The sequence below is a fragment of the Ambystoma mexicanum genome, chromosome 4q (genome assembly GCF_040938575.1).
Source record: "Ambystoma mexicanum isolate Mex_15411 chromosome 4q, UKY_AmexF1_1, whole genome shotgun sequence".
NCBI lineage: Eukaryota > Metazoa > Chordata > Amphibia > Caudata > Ambystomatidae > Ambystoma > Ambystoma mexicanum.
The window spans coordinates 40,367,533-40,384,368 of NC_090928.1; the positions used below are offsets into that span (position 1 = coordinate 40,367,533).

General features: G+C 43.0%; 1 protein-coding gene across 3 annotated transcripts in view; it reads right to left on the minus strand.

The window, feature by feature from the left end:
• Positions 1-16,836, minus strand: part of KIF25 (kinesin family member 25) — a 1,016,252-nt gene that overhangs the window by 368,534 nt on the left and 630,882 nt on the right. The gene's annotated exons all lie outside the window — the stretch shown is intronic.

Sequence of the window (16,836 nt, forward strand, 5' to 3'; positions counted from 1 at the left end):
GCCCAGGGGCCATCGCTCACATGGCCTCCTCAGACCCCGTGTCTCCAGGCAGGCCTCCCCGGAGGCAGGGCGCCCCCCTGCAATCCACATAAGTGTGTCTCCATTCAGCAGTCTTCCTGTGCCTTATCTGCACGCCCCAGGCCCATCCATCCCACCCCCTCTATCAAAGGTGGTTCGCACCCGGGGATGAGCGCCGGCATGGGGGGCTTTCACGGGCGCAAATGGCCAAGGTGCCAAAAAGCATGTACACTTCAAAAGGTATCCCACGCCCAGGGGCCATCGCTCACATGGTCTCCTCATACCCCGTGTCTCCAGGCAGGACTCCCCTGAGGCAGGCTGCCCCCCTGCAATAAACATAATACCACGACGTACCCACGTCATTCATTCACAAACACACCCCCGTTTCTAATACTTTATAAACCACTTGAGATATGTCTCATGAGAACATCTATGTGCTTTGCAAGTCAACTCCTGAACCTTCTACCTGAGAAGCACTGAGATCTATGCTAATCTGCTCGTCGCCGTGCTATCTGTGACCGCTTCGAGCAAACTCATCAGTGTGCTACCTGTGGCCACCTACCTGTTCTCCTGCAACATACTGCTCGGCCTGCTGAATCCAACTGTTTGTTGGTCAAGGTAAGGCCATGTATCCTAGTCATATTTCGGTCATTTTTACATTTCAGTCTATTTGCTATTACAGTACCCAATAGAGCTATGGTCATTGGTCTCATTGCTATTGACTTGAGTTTCAATTGTTATGCTATCAATAGATCTATTTATTTTCATCTGTGTCAATTGTCATCGAATTGCATCCTTCTGGGGTCCAGTGTATAATGTAAGCATGGTTCCTTTTCGTGCAAGACAGAACATCCAAGGGACGAGTCACATGTTCAGAGTTTAGTCACATAATTTAAAACATTTCTGTAACTTATGCAAATACTAAGCGGCACATGATGAACTGGTATAGTTCCGGCGACCAAAACAAACCTTGCATTGAGGATGGTATGGTTAATTTACTTTTTTATGACATTTTTATTCATCAAGGTTTTATAATAATCTTGATATTTACTTTTCAGAATTTTCAACAATACCTGCCTGTTCGATTAGCAGTTGCCCATTCGAAGACCCATGCTAAATCTGAAGGCACTACAAAGCATGTATTCCCGAAAACTGTTGATCGAATAAGAGAATGGGTCATACATTGCGGATATCCACTGGATGAGCTGGAAAGTAGAGTCCAAAAAGTCATTGAGGACAAGAGGGGTGATCGATACCGCATCTGCAGCCAGCACTTTCCCTCGAACATGTACACCACATCTTGGGTAACAAAGAAGAATAAAAGGCGATCGACACGAAAATTGCTTGCAAACGCTATTCCCACTCTATTCGTCCACAATCCGCCACTGGTGAGTCAAGTGTCCGTTTTTAGCTTTAGGCCTTGCGGTACTGTGTAGGTAGCCGAATGGATTCATTGATATTTTAGGTGTTGTTTCCAATTTGTAATACTTTCGACATTGATGTGAGTGTATAGCTTTTTGAATAATGACATTTATCAATATATTATTTTTAGATTTCATAACCCACAAACGAAATCTATATATGGGCACAGGGAACTGTGCTATATTGCGCATTACTCAAGTATTCTGTCTCCTTACATGGCAATTTTAAATATTGGCATTTCATTATCAAACAATAATTTACCTTTACAACTTCTTGACTATCCCTTGAATCTGAAGCAAGAACATTCTACTTCCGTCACGTGCTCGCAGTTATCAACCACTTCTAGCGTGTATCAGGTAATCATACTTGGCTATTCCGCTACAGACTTGTTTTATGCATGTCAAGTGATAGTTTGTATGTATCGTGTGATTATTTTACCAATTGTTTGGTTAGTGCTTTCCAATTGATATACACCTTAGTTGTCGTCCCCTGGTGTTTGTTTTCAGTTATAATTAGTGTTATCCATACTAATGCAAGTACTGTCTTTCCGGGAGATGCTGAAGGGTTCACCACATTGACAACAGCCCTAGATGTTCTTCAGCAGCACGAGGTATGGATACTGACAGCTCAATCGATCGTGATCATCAGGACTGGAACACTTGTCGTTTCATTGTTCTACACCATGTTTCATTCGTGGTTAGCCGTTGATATGTACCTGTGCGGTCGACCCCAAGCGTTTGTTGTGTTTTCAATATTGTAATCCTTACTAATGCAAATACTATGTTTCAGGCAGTTGTTGAATCGTCAACCCACGCACTTGATGCGGAGGCTGACATTCAAGTAATACCGGTAGAAGTGGGACCATGCGGATACGAATCGGCGCAACAGCTTTCGGAAGTGCGCACCACATTGACAACAGCCCTAGATATTCTTCAGCAGCACGAGGTATGGATACTGACAGGTGCATCGAGCGTGATCATATAACGTGATTCCATTTGCTATACTTTCTTCCCTATTAACGCAAGTACTGTGTTTCAGGGAGAAGATGGAGCTTCCACTACAATCACAAGATCCCATTTAGATGATGCAGATGTAAAGAAATCGGAGAAATAAGTCCATTAAATCTGGTCATATTTAAATATTCCTTGATTATTTTAGACAATGCAACATTTGTGGTTATCTCTTTATATGTACCTGTGCCGTCAACCCCAAATGTGTGTTATGTTTACAATATTGAAAACCATACTAACGCATGTACTGTGTTTCAGGGAGTTGCTGATGCCTCCTCTTCAATACAGTAATTCGTGGCAGTCCATGCAGAGCCAGAGGTATGGATACTGACAGTTCCTTCGAACTAGGTCATCAGAGCTCGAATACTTGTCGTTTGATTGTTCCACACAATGTTTAAATTGTGTTTGGCTATTGAGATGTACATGTGTGTTCGTCCTCACGTATGTTTTATGCTAACAATATTTTGATACACAGTAATGAAAATATTATGTTTCAGGGAGTCGCAGGGAGTCGATGGAGCCTCATTCCGTGCTGTCTATGCGGATACAGAAAATATAGTTGTTGCAGCGCAAGAGGAAGGGGAGACATGCGGATACGTATCGGAGCAACAGCGTGCAGATGTTGAAGTTCGAGTCAAAAAAGTTGCAAAGAAAAGAAACAAAAATAAGGTTAGTTACAAACAGTTCATAACTTTAGAATTTCTTTGTGGTGGGGACTATTTTATGTTTTTTTCAAGTCAATTGTACTATACTTTATCTTGTGTTTAAACTGAACATCCCTTTTCCAATCTGTCCTCTAGTTACCCGTGGGTCTACGAACTATACATACACAGACAGTGAAGCGAATGAGAGATGTTGCTTGCCAGACCATTTACACTATGGAGGCTATGGAGGAACTATTAATTCAGACGCTGCATGTTGAGACTCGGGATGCTCATGTCCAATGTACAGAAAATGAAATGAATGTGTCCGGAGAATCCGGCAAAGTTGTATTGGACCATTGCTACAGTACGACCACACCACCGCAAAAACATGATACTGGATGCATTGAAGATAGCTCTGAAGTAGTCGCAGATCAATTTACACAATCTACACCCGCCAAAAAATTGCCACCAAAAAAGCTGTTGACATTGTTGTGTTCTCCCATCAATGTTGAAGTAGCAGATGTTGAAATGACAGAGAATGAACCAGCAGCAGCATTCACCGACGCATCAGAACTTGATAGCAGCGATATTTCTTTCAAATGTGGTGATATGTCCTCAATGTCACAGGCCGAAACAACTTTGACGCAGGATGACAGTCTAATGAAAGAGGACAAATACATAGTATTCGACAGTTGTTTGATGGATATTATAAGTATGCTGAAATGTGGGCATTCTGTCAGAGGGAAAGTATGTGGGAAGCCATTGATTCATGTGACTCGTCAAAAACAAGGCAGTAACGTCACAATACATGCCGCCTGTAGATTACATCATACGTTCTCATGGTCTGCACAACCGATGCTGGGGAAACTGCCAGCAGGCAATCTACTGTGTGCAGCTGCATCACTTTTTAGTGACTCCAGTTTTAGAAAGTTAAAGTCTTTCTATCAGTTTGTGGGACTCCATTTCATTTAAAAAATGCAGTACTACAAATACCAACATGATTATCTGTTTCCGGCCATTAGTGATGCTTGGAAAATTGAACAATTGTCTCTAGCAAGTACATTCGAAGGCAAACGATTCAGGCTAGCCGGCGATGGACAGTGCGACAGCCCTGGATTTTCTGCCAAGTACTGCACCTACCACTTTCAGGACATGGATAGTAAGAAAATTGTGAGTTTGGTGGTCGTGCAGGTAACACAATGTACATCCTCAGTGGCCATGGAGAAACTAGGATTTATAAAATCAGTGGAATATCTGCAATCGAGGGGAATGCACATCGACCTCATAGCCACGGACAGACACGTTTCAATTGCCAAGACAATGAGAGAGCAGTTCCCACATATTAAACATCAATTTGACATATGGCATCTTGCTAAATCAATCAATAAGAAAATCTCGGCTGCAGGGGAAAAAAAAGGTTTGGAAAGTATTTCAGAGTGGTCCCAGTCTATCAGCAACCATCTTTGGTGGAGCTCTAAAACTTGTGAAGGGTCAGTGGAAATACTACTTGCAAAATGGCGGTCACTGATGCACCACTGTACCAACATGCACCGCTGGTCAGAAAAACTACATTTCCACCAATGTGAACATGGCCCTTTGTCCCCAGTGGAGGCACGGAAGAAGAAGTGGTTGAATCCATCTTCACCGACATACAAAGCCATTGAGAAGATTGTTTTCGATAAAACTATATCAAGAGATTTGAGGGGACTGACAGAATTCTGTCACACAGGAGGTTTGGAGGTGTTCCACAATATGTGCCTAAAGTACAGGCCAAACGCTTCCATTTCAGTATACAGGGCATGAGACATAGGACTCTACTTGCCGTCCTGGCCCATAACGAGAATCTCGGCCGTGAACAATCTAGGACTAAGGGTAATGTAATGATGCCTCGCTACACTAAGGCCTTGTCAAAAAGAAGTAAGCAATGGGTGATCAAATCAGTCTATGAGGAAATGGAGTTCGACTTTGTCAAAAGCCTTATTGTTGATGTATTAGAGAAGCACAGATATGGAATTTTGAACGTTTCTGTGCAGAGCACTGATCCATTGCCACCCAACATTGCCACTGTGCCATGTCCACCCAAAGGAGAGCTGGTTGTGAAGTACAAATCCCGGTTTAAATAATTGTAATACGATTGTCTTTTTGTAAATAAATGTTATTGTACAGTGTGCATACAAAGTACGCTAACCCTAACCCCTACCTTCACCATCCTGTGTGCCGAACAACCTGGGTGTCATCTTTGAATGCTCTCTCTATTCACCTCATATTGCTGACCTTGTCTATATGTGTATGTATATATTTTTGTTGATGTAACTAATTTTCGCGATCTCTTCTAAATGCTGCGCACTGTTAACCGAGGCTTGCGTATTGCAAATAATAAAACAAACAAACAATAAATCTCACTTTCAACTGAACTCCTCGGGTACTTTATACTTTCCCTGACCTTCCCCAAAAAATTAAAAGTCTCAATAGTTATGGTTCTTTGGGGTTCAAAGCTCGCAGGCAACAAGGACAAAATTGGGGGCCTTAGAACGCGCCAAGCGAGCCGTTGCAGATGGGAGAGAAGCCAGTTCGCATTTGCACATTGAGGCACACTACATAGATGGATTTGAAACTTCAAGTTCTCACAGATGGCTTTACTACGGGATGTTGCAAAGAAAGAATGTATTCTCATTTCTAGTGAAGGTCAGCGGCTTTGATTTTCAGCTCGCGCCCTGAAGAGGCCCACAACTCGCACTGGCAGTATAAGGTTCTATTGTTTTTTGACCTTGAGAGACAGGGACCATGCCGAATGAACTTCATTTGAAGGGGGGAGGGGGTGCAATAACGTAAGAGACGATAAGGCAGATAATTCTGAAACTAGACCGAGTTTCATGTTAGTTCAGTATACAAAAAATCGTTGTCAAGAGCACAGTGGGATTTACGGACTGCGTTACGCAGAGACACAATGGAAATTGCAAATATAATGTAAGTAACTCTTTAGACGCTTTTATACCGGAATGAAGAATTAATGAATGGATGCATGAATAAATGAATTAATGAAGAGCTTGGAAAACGTTTGTGGGATCGTCCTTGTAGCGGGCACATGGGCATGCAGGTCCACATTCCACACGCATGTAGACAAAAAAGTAGTTTCTCAAAATGTACTAATCTCGATTTATTTCGTTAGTTTTCGCATTGATTTTAGAGCCGAACATACTCCATTACACTATCCTTGAAAGCAAATAGTTTCAGCTCGGCCGTAATAAATAAAATGAATAATATTAACAAAGATCGGCTGGCGAGACTAATTATAAATTTTATGTTTTCAAAACAGGTATATACTTCCCTTTTGCCACTGCCACCAGTTTCAGACACCGGCAGATGGTTTCTTCAGCCGCCAGCTGCAGCTTAATGTAAACAACTGCACAATCCTGATGATTTTATGGGACGATCGCCAAGGGCCCATATGCCCTTACGCGGTACTAGCGGCTAGAAGCAACATGTCAACCTTTACGCTGGCCTAGTGCCTACTTGATGGAACAGCCTTGCGGTTCAACGTGCGACAAAAGTGCTTCTTTGAACGAAAACCAACACCCTGTGTACCATAAAGGAAAAGTGCGTGACTCACAATAAACTTTTACGGATTTGCGGATAGAGATAAAAGAAAATAAATGACTTTCGGAGTTCATATGGCAATTGCTGAATATTCTATAAATATTTAATGTCAAATAAATGTACTTTACCAAATGTACCGTGTTGCTGTTTGATATTAAAGTACAGTTTCATATTCCGAATTGTGGCGCGCTGTTGATCTGTGTTGGTTTCCGGGTTCTGTGTGAAGTCGCGTAGAAGACGACTGGGCGCGTTTGCCTGCGCAGCACAGTAACGTCACGGTGAGAGGCGGGGCATATTAATGTTTTGATAATGTCAGGCTCAGGGGCGGGGGATATGATTTAGTGCCTCAAAAGCAGGTCAGCCAGGGCGATGGGGGAAATGATAGGATTATCACAAAATGGCAGCGCCCTGATGCCTGTTTTCGCGTGCGTTTAATGGATGAAAACTTGGGTAAGGTCCATAGGAAATTTTTCTAAAATCGAGCGACTTAGGCTTAAAAACACATGGCCGACCCGTAGGGGCAATAAAAAATTTTGACCGAACCATTCCTTTAAGGACAAAGTAAATAAATAAATTCACACCTCCCACCCACCCACCCCAGTAATAAAACATATTTCTTTAGGGATAACACTAAGACAGGAAGGAAAAAATCTATTTCGACTAGACCCTTAATTGATTGTGGTACTACTAGGAATTTCATAGATGTGAAATTTGCCCAGCTCCAAGGATTTACCAGATATGATAGGATTAGTGCAGAACCCTTTCAATCAATAGATCAAATCCAACATCAGGACCTATTACACACAAAACCAGCATGTTAAATGTGACCTGCCCGGTCTATCATCATGAATACATAGCATTCGATATAGTCAATGCCACATATTTTCAAATCAATCTAGGAATGCCATGGTTGTTCAACCACAACCCCCTCAACTCGAATAAATGTGTGGTAAAGTTCAAGTCTTTCCATTCTGCAGACTACTGCCACCTGGAGTCAATGACCCTGCCCACCAGGATGGATGCCTCTGAAGTCCAATCAGTAGTACAAACTCATGTAATGGTATGGAATACAGGGATTACCAAGATGTGTTTGACCCCAAAGAAGCTCAGACTTTACCACTTTACAGACCCTAAAACTACAGAATATAGCTGATTCCAGGTGCTGCCATACCACGTGGAAAAACGTATGCCCCATCAACCAAAGGAAACCTTGTTTTAGAAGATTATGTTGAAGAAAACCTTGCCATGGGTTTCATTCCACCCACTTGACTACCAGGAGGAGCTCCAATCTTTTAATACTGAAGAAAGATTGTACAGAATTACGGCTGTGCATTCACAATAGACAAATAAATAACATCACGGTCCAGAACTGATACCCATTGCCTCTGCTTTCAGTACCCATTGGCTGAGTCCAAAAAGCCCACACATACACCAAGCTTGACTAAAGAGGGGCAAATAACCTAGTTCGTATTCATCCAGAAGATGAATGGAAAACAGATTTTAGGCCAAAGGGAGGACGCTACAAATACCTAGCAATGCCTTTTGGATTATGTAACAACCTGGTGGTGTTTCAGTATTTCCTCAATGACTTCTTTAAAGATGTTCTCGATTTATTCGTTGTGATTTATTTGTATGACATTTTGGTATATTCAGAGGATTATTTCCAACACATCCAGCATGTGAGAAAAGTATTGCGACAACTCAGACAACAAAAACTCTATGCAAAAATAGCTAAATGTGCTTTTCATTAAGATACAATAATTTTTCTGGTGCATGTGTTATCTACACATTTTGTAGACATGGATCAAGAAAAAGTCATAGTTGTTCCTAATTGGACAATTCCACAGATATGATATGATGGGCCATTTATAACGCACCTGTACACAAGTGTTTGTAGGCACGACAAAACAAGGAGGGGGAAATAAGGGAGGACAAAATAGCGATCTTACTAGGCCTTGTATCATTCAGACCGCGCAAGTGCGGGGAAGAGGGAAGGCGAGAAGTGCCAGTGGGGAGGGGAAGGGGGAACATTAAAACTCAAAAGTGCAGCCAGTGGGTGGCTGATATGTGCAGAGAGAAGGGACTGTAGGGTTCCAGATACAGACCCTTAAGTGCTAGGGAGCCCGGAGGCAGTGCGAGGGCAACTGGACATGCAGGAGCCTGGGCCCGAGTTCAGAGGGTGACCAGGTAACCAGTACACAGAGCAGTCAGGTGCATCAGCAGGGAAGAGGAAGAGAGAAAGCGGAATCGAAAAGGACGGTCTTGAGTTGCTTCCGGAACTAGAGGTGGTTCTGCTCAAGTAATAGATAGTGAAAGACCCCCAAAGATTCTTCGTGTTTGCTAATTGTTACACTAAGTTTATATTCAATTATGTCTAATTAGATTTTCCCTTGACACGACTCCTCAAAAAAGATGTCAAGTATGTGTGGGATTCGCAAACTGATGAGGCTTTCCAAGACCTCAAAAAGTATTTTCTTCATCTCCTGCATTATTACCAAAAAGCAACCTCCCGTTTGTGGTAGAAACTGTGCCTCTAACCAAGCCGTAGGAGCTGTATTATCGCAAAAAGATGAAACCACCCAAGAATTACACCCACTGGCATGTCACTCCATGAAGCTTAGATCCTTACAAAGGAATTACACTGTATTTGATAAAGAATTATTAGTCATCAAAGACGCTTTTCTCACTGGAGACATAATTTGGAGGGTGCCCGATTCCCAGTAACTGTACTCACAGATCAGCAAAATATAGGATTCCTCACCACTAACCAAAGAAAGTCTAGGTGAGCACATTTCTTCAGTCATTTCGATTTCACTATCACCTGCACACCCAGAGCTCAGAACACTAAGACGAATGCCGTGTCACACAGTTATTCTCTGCCAGACTTAAGGGAAGAACCTAGCCTACCGTTTGTGCTCTCAGAAAAAGGCATCTTCGCCTTATCCACCTCAGTATCTCAATTTTTGGATGACTTACGTTGTTCATACCAAATGGACCAGATTGTTAAATTCCCCCAAGACACTCAGCATACGAAAAGTAATGGATTATTTACCAAGCAACTCAACTATGGATGCTGTGAGGGGTCAGAAATGTGAGGCGGACAACTTTGTAAAGAATGTTCAACTTTAGCCATTTTATTAAAGAAACAGATTGAATAAACACCTCACTACACCTACCCTGATGTAGAATTCCGTGCCTAAAATAAACTAATGGAAACACTCGACCCAAAGGACATCTAACCCTCACACTTATACAACAATCAAAGCAAAAGGAAATATATGGCAATTCAATTCAACAACAATATATAACGTATGACATGGTTCACAATGTGATCAATGTCTCTTGTCACTATCGAGATGAACTTCCCTTCCCAAGATAAAAAAAAAGGTTTTGTCGACAGTTTAAAGGAAAACACAAGTAAGTCCGATTTAATACAAAGTTCCAATACAGTTCTTAAGTTCTTGCCCTCAAGTTCAAAAGGTCTGTTGCTTCAATAAAGTGCCTTCAGAAGGTCATAGACTCTCACTCCTCCTGGAATAAGAACTGTCTCAGATTTGTACTAACAACAAATATTTTGGCTAGGATGGTTTACCACAACTTTAACTGCGGAAAGAATTGTAACTTTTCTTCAGCCAGCTTTCACAACTCTTTCGCAAATGTCACAACTCAAATCTTGTTTTCTATCAGTACCACTCTTTAGCCCTTGCACCTTCTACTACTTGGCTTATCCTTGCACAAGGTTTCTTCTGGGCAATCTCTTCTTGCCCTATGGGTATACGTGCCTGCCCGTCCACTTCTTCAACCACTTGAAGAGAAAAGTGCTCCAATGGAACTTTCAAATTAGAATAACAACAACTTCAATTGTCTTCTTTTGTATCAGAAATGTTAGCAGCTTTCAGGGAATAGAACATTCACATTTATCCACATTTGGACTGTTCTGCAAACAATGCTCATCTCCCCTTGGATAGCTCATTCCATAAGGACAGCCTGTTTGCCACCTGTAAGGGAGGCATGGCATCACAAGTATGACATTGAGACAAGAAATACAATTTCAAAACCTTTATTAGATTTGTAGGGTTTGGAAAAACTCCTACTTTGCCCTATTGCTATGATGGGATTAGTGTCTACCACAAATATTAAAGAAAACACAGTCCTAGTCACTCTTGGTCAAATCAAAATAAATGGCTATACTAACAAAACCTAATGCCTGTCCTATCACTTATACAATAAGTGTGTAAAGGGGAATATGTATGCAAAGTAAAATCAGTTTTATTACATAACGGATCAAGATGGCTGAGTCAGCTTTCCTCCCCACGTTGGACAGCACGGAGTAAAGTGGCCCCCGTAGACAGGATGACATACTCTTGCTCATGTTCTTACAACAAAGGCAGTTTAAAACGTGGATCGAGGCTCGCCTGGCCTACCACGTTAAAGTCACTTATTTAGCGTTCCAAAAGTAATTTCACAGTTCAACAAATAGTCCACTTAGGTCTCCATCCGTCAGACCGAACCTCTCAATCAACAAGTACCTGATTCAACACAGATCTCCCTCAGCCGGCCTCGGAACTCGCAATCACAGTGCTTGCAGGGGTTCCCTTGCCCAAGCTTAATTCACATTCGTTAGGGGTTCCCTTCCTCTAACTTATCACACTTCTGGTCTCCCTCAGTCGGGCTCAGACATTTTACTGATGTCAAAGACTTTCGAATGTGCAAGGCTTTTACTATAGTCCACTGCAAGACCACTTCGACTTTCTCTTCAGCACACACTCTTGTGTTATTTGCCCCAGTGGCTCTTGATCTTGGTAGTTCAGAACCATAAACAAAATAATTCAAAGAAATCTTCCCTTCTCTTCCCCTTTTTCCGGGGTAAATCTTGACCATTACGCATTTCAGAGTTTGTTCACTTTGCCGCTTTATAACAAAACATTTCACATTTCGCTGAGACTTTCGAGTGGGCTACTTCCAATCGCCGGACCACTCCGCTACTCTGTATCACTGGCTTCACAGTTATCAGCCACTCAAAAGTTCATCACTGGTTAACTTTCTTTCGTATCTCATCAGCATGTGCACAATCTTCACTTGTGAGATATACTGTTGCAACTTCAATCTTTCCTTGACACAAACCAGCCTTTCATTTCTTTCACTAACTCACCGTTTGTGCACGCTCCTTTCTTGTCTCTGCGGCTTTGATTCACGAGTCAAGGTTAATACCACAGGCTTGGCCTCGCCTCCCCAACTCTGTTGCTCACCTGGGAGGGTCGCTGGCATCCTTGAAACACAATGCAGGTTTCTTCTCGTCTGCGATATGGCTTTCTCTGCGTCTCCTTCACGGTTTCCCAGAAGCAATGACCTTCTGCATGGATTTTCAGGGCTTCCACACCCTTTGCTCTAGTCCCTCGATTGGTCGTCCTGCTCCAATAGGTTTGTCTTCACCCCAGAAGAACTGTTACTTCTGTGTTCCACCTTGCACAGAGTGTGTCTCTATGTTCTGCCTTTTATCCGTGTGGGGATAATGGTTATCAGGTGTATGTAATTAAACTCAAGTGCCTGACTTTGTCAAACCCGATTAACGGGACATGTCCAATGACATATGTGAGAGTTAGCCTCTTTACTCTCAGTAGCCCTCTTCCTCGGCCCAGTGTTTGCGCAGAAAGAGAGGGGGGAGATTGGACCTTGGAGAATCCTAAAAAATAGGATCTGGCACGGGTATTGGAAAGAGGGAATACTGCGTCTCACCATCGTTTGCCTATCCCCCACTACCTGAAGACCCCTCACCCAGGTGATCCTCCCGCACTGGGCCACCCCCAGGGATGGGATCCAAAGGCGATGGCCGTGCCCATGCCACCTGAAAGAGAGATCCCCAGGAACTAATAGGTGAGACATCCGTTGGTTTCTCACACACCTTTTTTTCCCTACTAATTCAATAACAACATAATGGTCAGGATAACCTCTTAGGGCTTTGCTATAAATTTTGCTCATCTCCCACTCGGTGGTCTACTCCAGAAAGGCAGCCTGTTTAACATTTTCTCTCATTTCTGCTTCATTAGTTACACAGTAGCTAGGGTACAGTATTTTCCTGTTACTACCTTGGCTCTGGCAATGTGAGTTTAGAGTTTAGGTCATGCACATTCTTCTCAACATATGAGCAGCACTTCCTAGAACCCTTCGGATTCATATTACGTCCCTTTGGCTTTTGGCAATGCTTAGTGATTTCAAATTGCCCAGGTTTAGCTTTCTTTTGGCTTTGGCATTGCTTGCATGCCTAAGTTCTTAATATTGTTCCCCACCAGGTTAAGGGGAGCCCCAGAAACTCACAAAAGGAACATCAAGGCTACTTTGTTTCATTAACTGCCACCTCTGTGGTTTTCTGATAGTTCAGTATTCAATAGCAGCGCCTCTGTCATTCACATGTGAACAACGTGGCTGACCTGGCACACGCGTGCAGCACCTGAGCGCTCCGGTACCATTTGCATGTGGGGAACTCACCGGGTAAGTCACTCTTGCTCGGTGCTCGCTGGCCGTTAGCTTCGGTGGCTCTCCTGGACCTGGTGAACAGTTCCTTGTTGTTCACTCTTGCGGCCGCCACTACAACTCAGAGCTTCCCAAGCTCCTATGAATCTCCTACGTGATCGAGTCACCAGAGATCTCTCGCCGTTTTCCACCACGCCGACTTTGTGCTGTAAAACCTTTGCAAGGGGCATAAGGAGAGGCAATTACCCTCTCCGGACCGTCAGTGGTACCGCATCTTCTCGCTCCGTTAATGCAGACACGCCCCACACAGCATACAATGCTTCCTCTGCTTTGGCCTCTCTGGCTTCTCTGGCTTCTCCAGCTTCTCTAAAGTCTGCACTTGAGGGGTCCATTTAAACCATCCGGTCTCCCTCAAGTGTGGACAATCTCCACTAATTAACTGATAACTACAGTTTTGTTCCTCTGCATCCCTCTTCCTCATCCCAGTACTAAGTGAATTATGGGACTTGAAGTCCTGAACCACAAAGTTAGTTTTCTTAACTATTTTCTTACTCAGGTTTTGGTCTCTATTTCGTATAACCTTCATTAAGAGAATTTTATGTGAATCAGTCATCAGACTGGTTTGTAAAGAGGAATATAGGTATTTAAATGAAATGTTGTTAACATTCACAAACCTCCTTCTCTTACACTTTCAAGAATAAGGAACATGTTTAACTGTCTGAGTTCCCTGTATTTGAGAAAGATGTCTATCTGTTTCATTCATATAGGGTTTGGTCAATGAATGCCAGGAGAAACTTGTGACCTGGAATAGAGAGACCTAGTGAGGAAGGGCAAGAAGAAACCGGTAACAGATCTGGACAGACCACCATCTTGTAGCCTTCTCCTTAGCAACTGAAAAACCTATCTCCGCTCCCATCTTGCCAGCTCCACCTATACCCACAAGGAACAAAAAGAACATTACTTATGATAACTTACTCCCTCTCATTCTCCCCACACTCAATGTGCTCCCTGAAAACCTGGGGCCTGATGCATTGGTCAAGGACTGCAATATAGTTATGGCCACCTCACCTGACTCAATAGCGCCACTTAAAATGAGACAAAGCAAGCCCAAAGCCCACCTTAACTCATGGTACACACCGCATTTGAAAACATTATAAAAACAAAAAAGACAGTGAGGTATCTTGGAGATTACTACCCTCCGAGGAAAACAAGATCAATCTCAGCACCATAAATGGTCTCTATAAGAGTGAAATACTTCTAGCTAAGCGTGAAACTTATAATTCCAGAATATCACAAGCCAAATCAAGTATGAAGGGACTCTTTGTTATCCTGAAAGAGTTAGAAGCCCCCATCCCAGTGCTGGACAACTGCGTAAAAGATACACCATGGTGCTCCAATATACAGCAAGCATTAGCTAATAAAATCACAACCCTACAAGCGAAAATTGCCAAGAAAAAAGCTTCTCTAACCTGTACCACTCCCCCCATAGTCGCCCCTTCTGCACCTAATAACATTGCCAAGCCCCCTCACTTTAAGTTCTCTAAAGTCACCATAATTGAGACTGAAAAAATGATTCTATCGCTCAAGCCCTCAAACTGTCAGGGCCATCAATGCCCTGCCCAACTCATAAAGGATGCAGCCAGAGACCTGGCCACTTTCATCACGAAACTCATCAATGCCTCATTCTCTTCAGGCATTATCCCAACCAACCTCAAAGAATCTTGGGTGCTCCCATTACTTTAAAAACAGACCTTAAACCCAGCTATACCTACTAATTACCGACCGACTACAACAGTGCCTTTTCTTCTGAATATAATAGACAAGATGGCCTATTCACAAATAAAAAAACACCTGGATCCAACCTCTTACTAGGAGCACACCAGTCTGGTTTTCGGCCTCAGCATGGGACTGAAACAGCTTTAATAGATCTAAAGGCCCAGGTTGACGAGCTCAGGGATAAAGGGCCCTTCTTCTCCTGGATCTATCTGCTGCATTCGACCGTGTGGACCACGGGGTCCTATGTAGCCATCTGGACTCAGCCGCTCACTTTTCAGTAGAAGCTATAGCGTGGATACAATCCTTTCTAAGTAATCGGACTATGAGAGTCTTTTCCCCCACTGCAGCTGCGGACCCCATCCCTATCACTTGCTGAGTGCCTCAGGGATCTTGCGTCTCACCTACCCTAGGCAATATCTTCAAGAAGCCCCTTTTCGATGATCTGGATCATCTTGATATCACCTACACTAACTATGCAGATGATACTCAGATCCTCCTACCACTTACTGGGGATTATGATAAGGATTTGGCCTTGGTGAATAGGGTATATCTCATCATCCAGGCAAGGATGGCACCCATGGACTATGCCTGAATGATGATAAGACTGAGATCATCATCCTGGGCACTACCTCAACCCTAAAAAAATTGGGCCCCAAATACTCTGCCTTTAATATTGACAACAATACTGTCACCGTCGCTAAGGAGGTGAAAACCTTGGGGTTCTAATTGGACTCTACCCTGTCTTTCAACAAGCAGGTCAATGCCATGGCCTTGGCCACAGCTTATACTTGTAAACTGATTAGAGCGGGTAAACCCTTCCTGTCCAACAACAGTTGTATTACCCTGGCCTTGTCAAAGTTAGACTACTGCAATGCACTGTACATAGGGGCTAACAAACAAACTATTAATAAAATCCAATTCCTCCAGAATAATGCCCTTAGTGCAGCACTCGGAATCGCCAGGCGAGAACATATTTCCAAGATCAGAAGATCAAATTACTGTCTTTCAACACATGACAAAATCAACTAAAAGTTGCTTCACTCACATATAAATGCCCGAACAACGAGGCGCCTTGCTACTTGACAGAAAGACTCACCAGAAACTCCTCTACAAGAACTACTACATTATCCAGCACTAACTGACTCTTAGTCCCAAGATTTAAGCTTTCTAGAGTCGAGGGTAGTAGCTTCCCGGTCAAGACAGGTCAAGTTTGGAACTCCTTACCACCCCCCCCCCCACCATTGAGAGTAGATCAATCCTACCTAAATTTCCCATATTTATGCTTCTACTTGATCTTTCTGTACCCACAGCATGTATATTGCTTCTGTCCTGAATAACTCATATGTATTGTATTACTTTGATGTGTAAGTCGTCTTATGCAATGCGCCTTGATACCCATGGGTCTGGTGCACAATAAAAATAATAAGACCAACAAACAAACAGAAGTCTGGTGTGGAGAAATCAAATACCTGAGTGGGGAGTACCCCTGGGGGAGCGAGGTAGATAGGCTGGGCATTATGGTGATAGGTTGTAGAACTTTCTGTTGGCCGTAAATTTGGACTGATGTGTAATCTAGGATTATCCCGGGGGTTCACAGGACTACTCAAATTAGGTCCTGGACATATTGATTGGCCATCTGATTGTAAATTGCGTTTTTGATAGATGAGGGAGTCCCTGGAAGAACAAGGACTGACTTATAGGTTTGGATTCTTTTTGAGTGAAATACCACATTTGAGGTTTGGAAACCCTCAACCCCATCCACCCTTGCCTGGCAAATTTTCAATAGCTGTTCCGTGTTGTTTTTTTTGTAATTTCCCCTAAGCCCTATTTGCATTTTACCAATCTCCTACTGAAACGAACTTCAAATAAAGGGTTGGTTGCATGGTGGTGATAGGTGT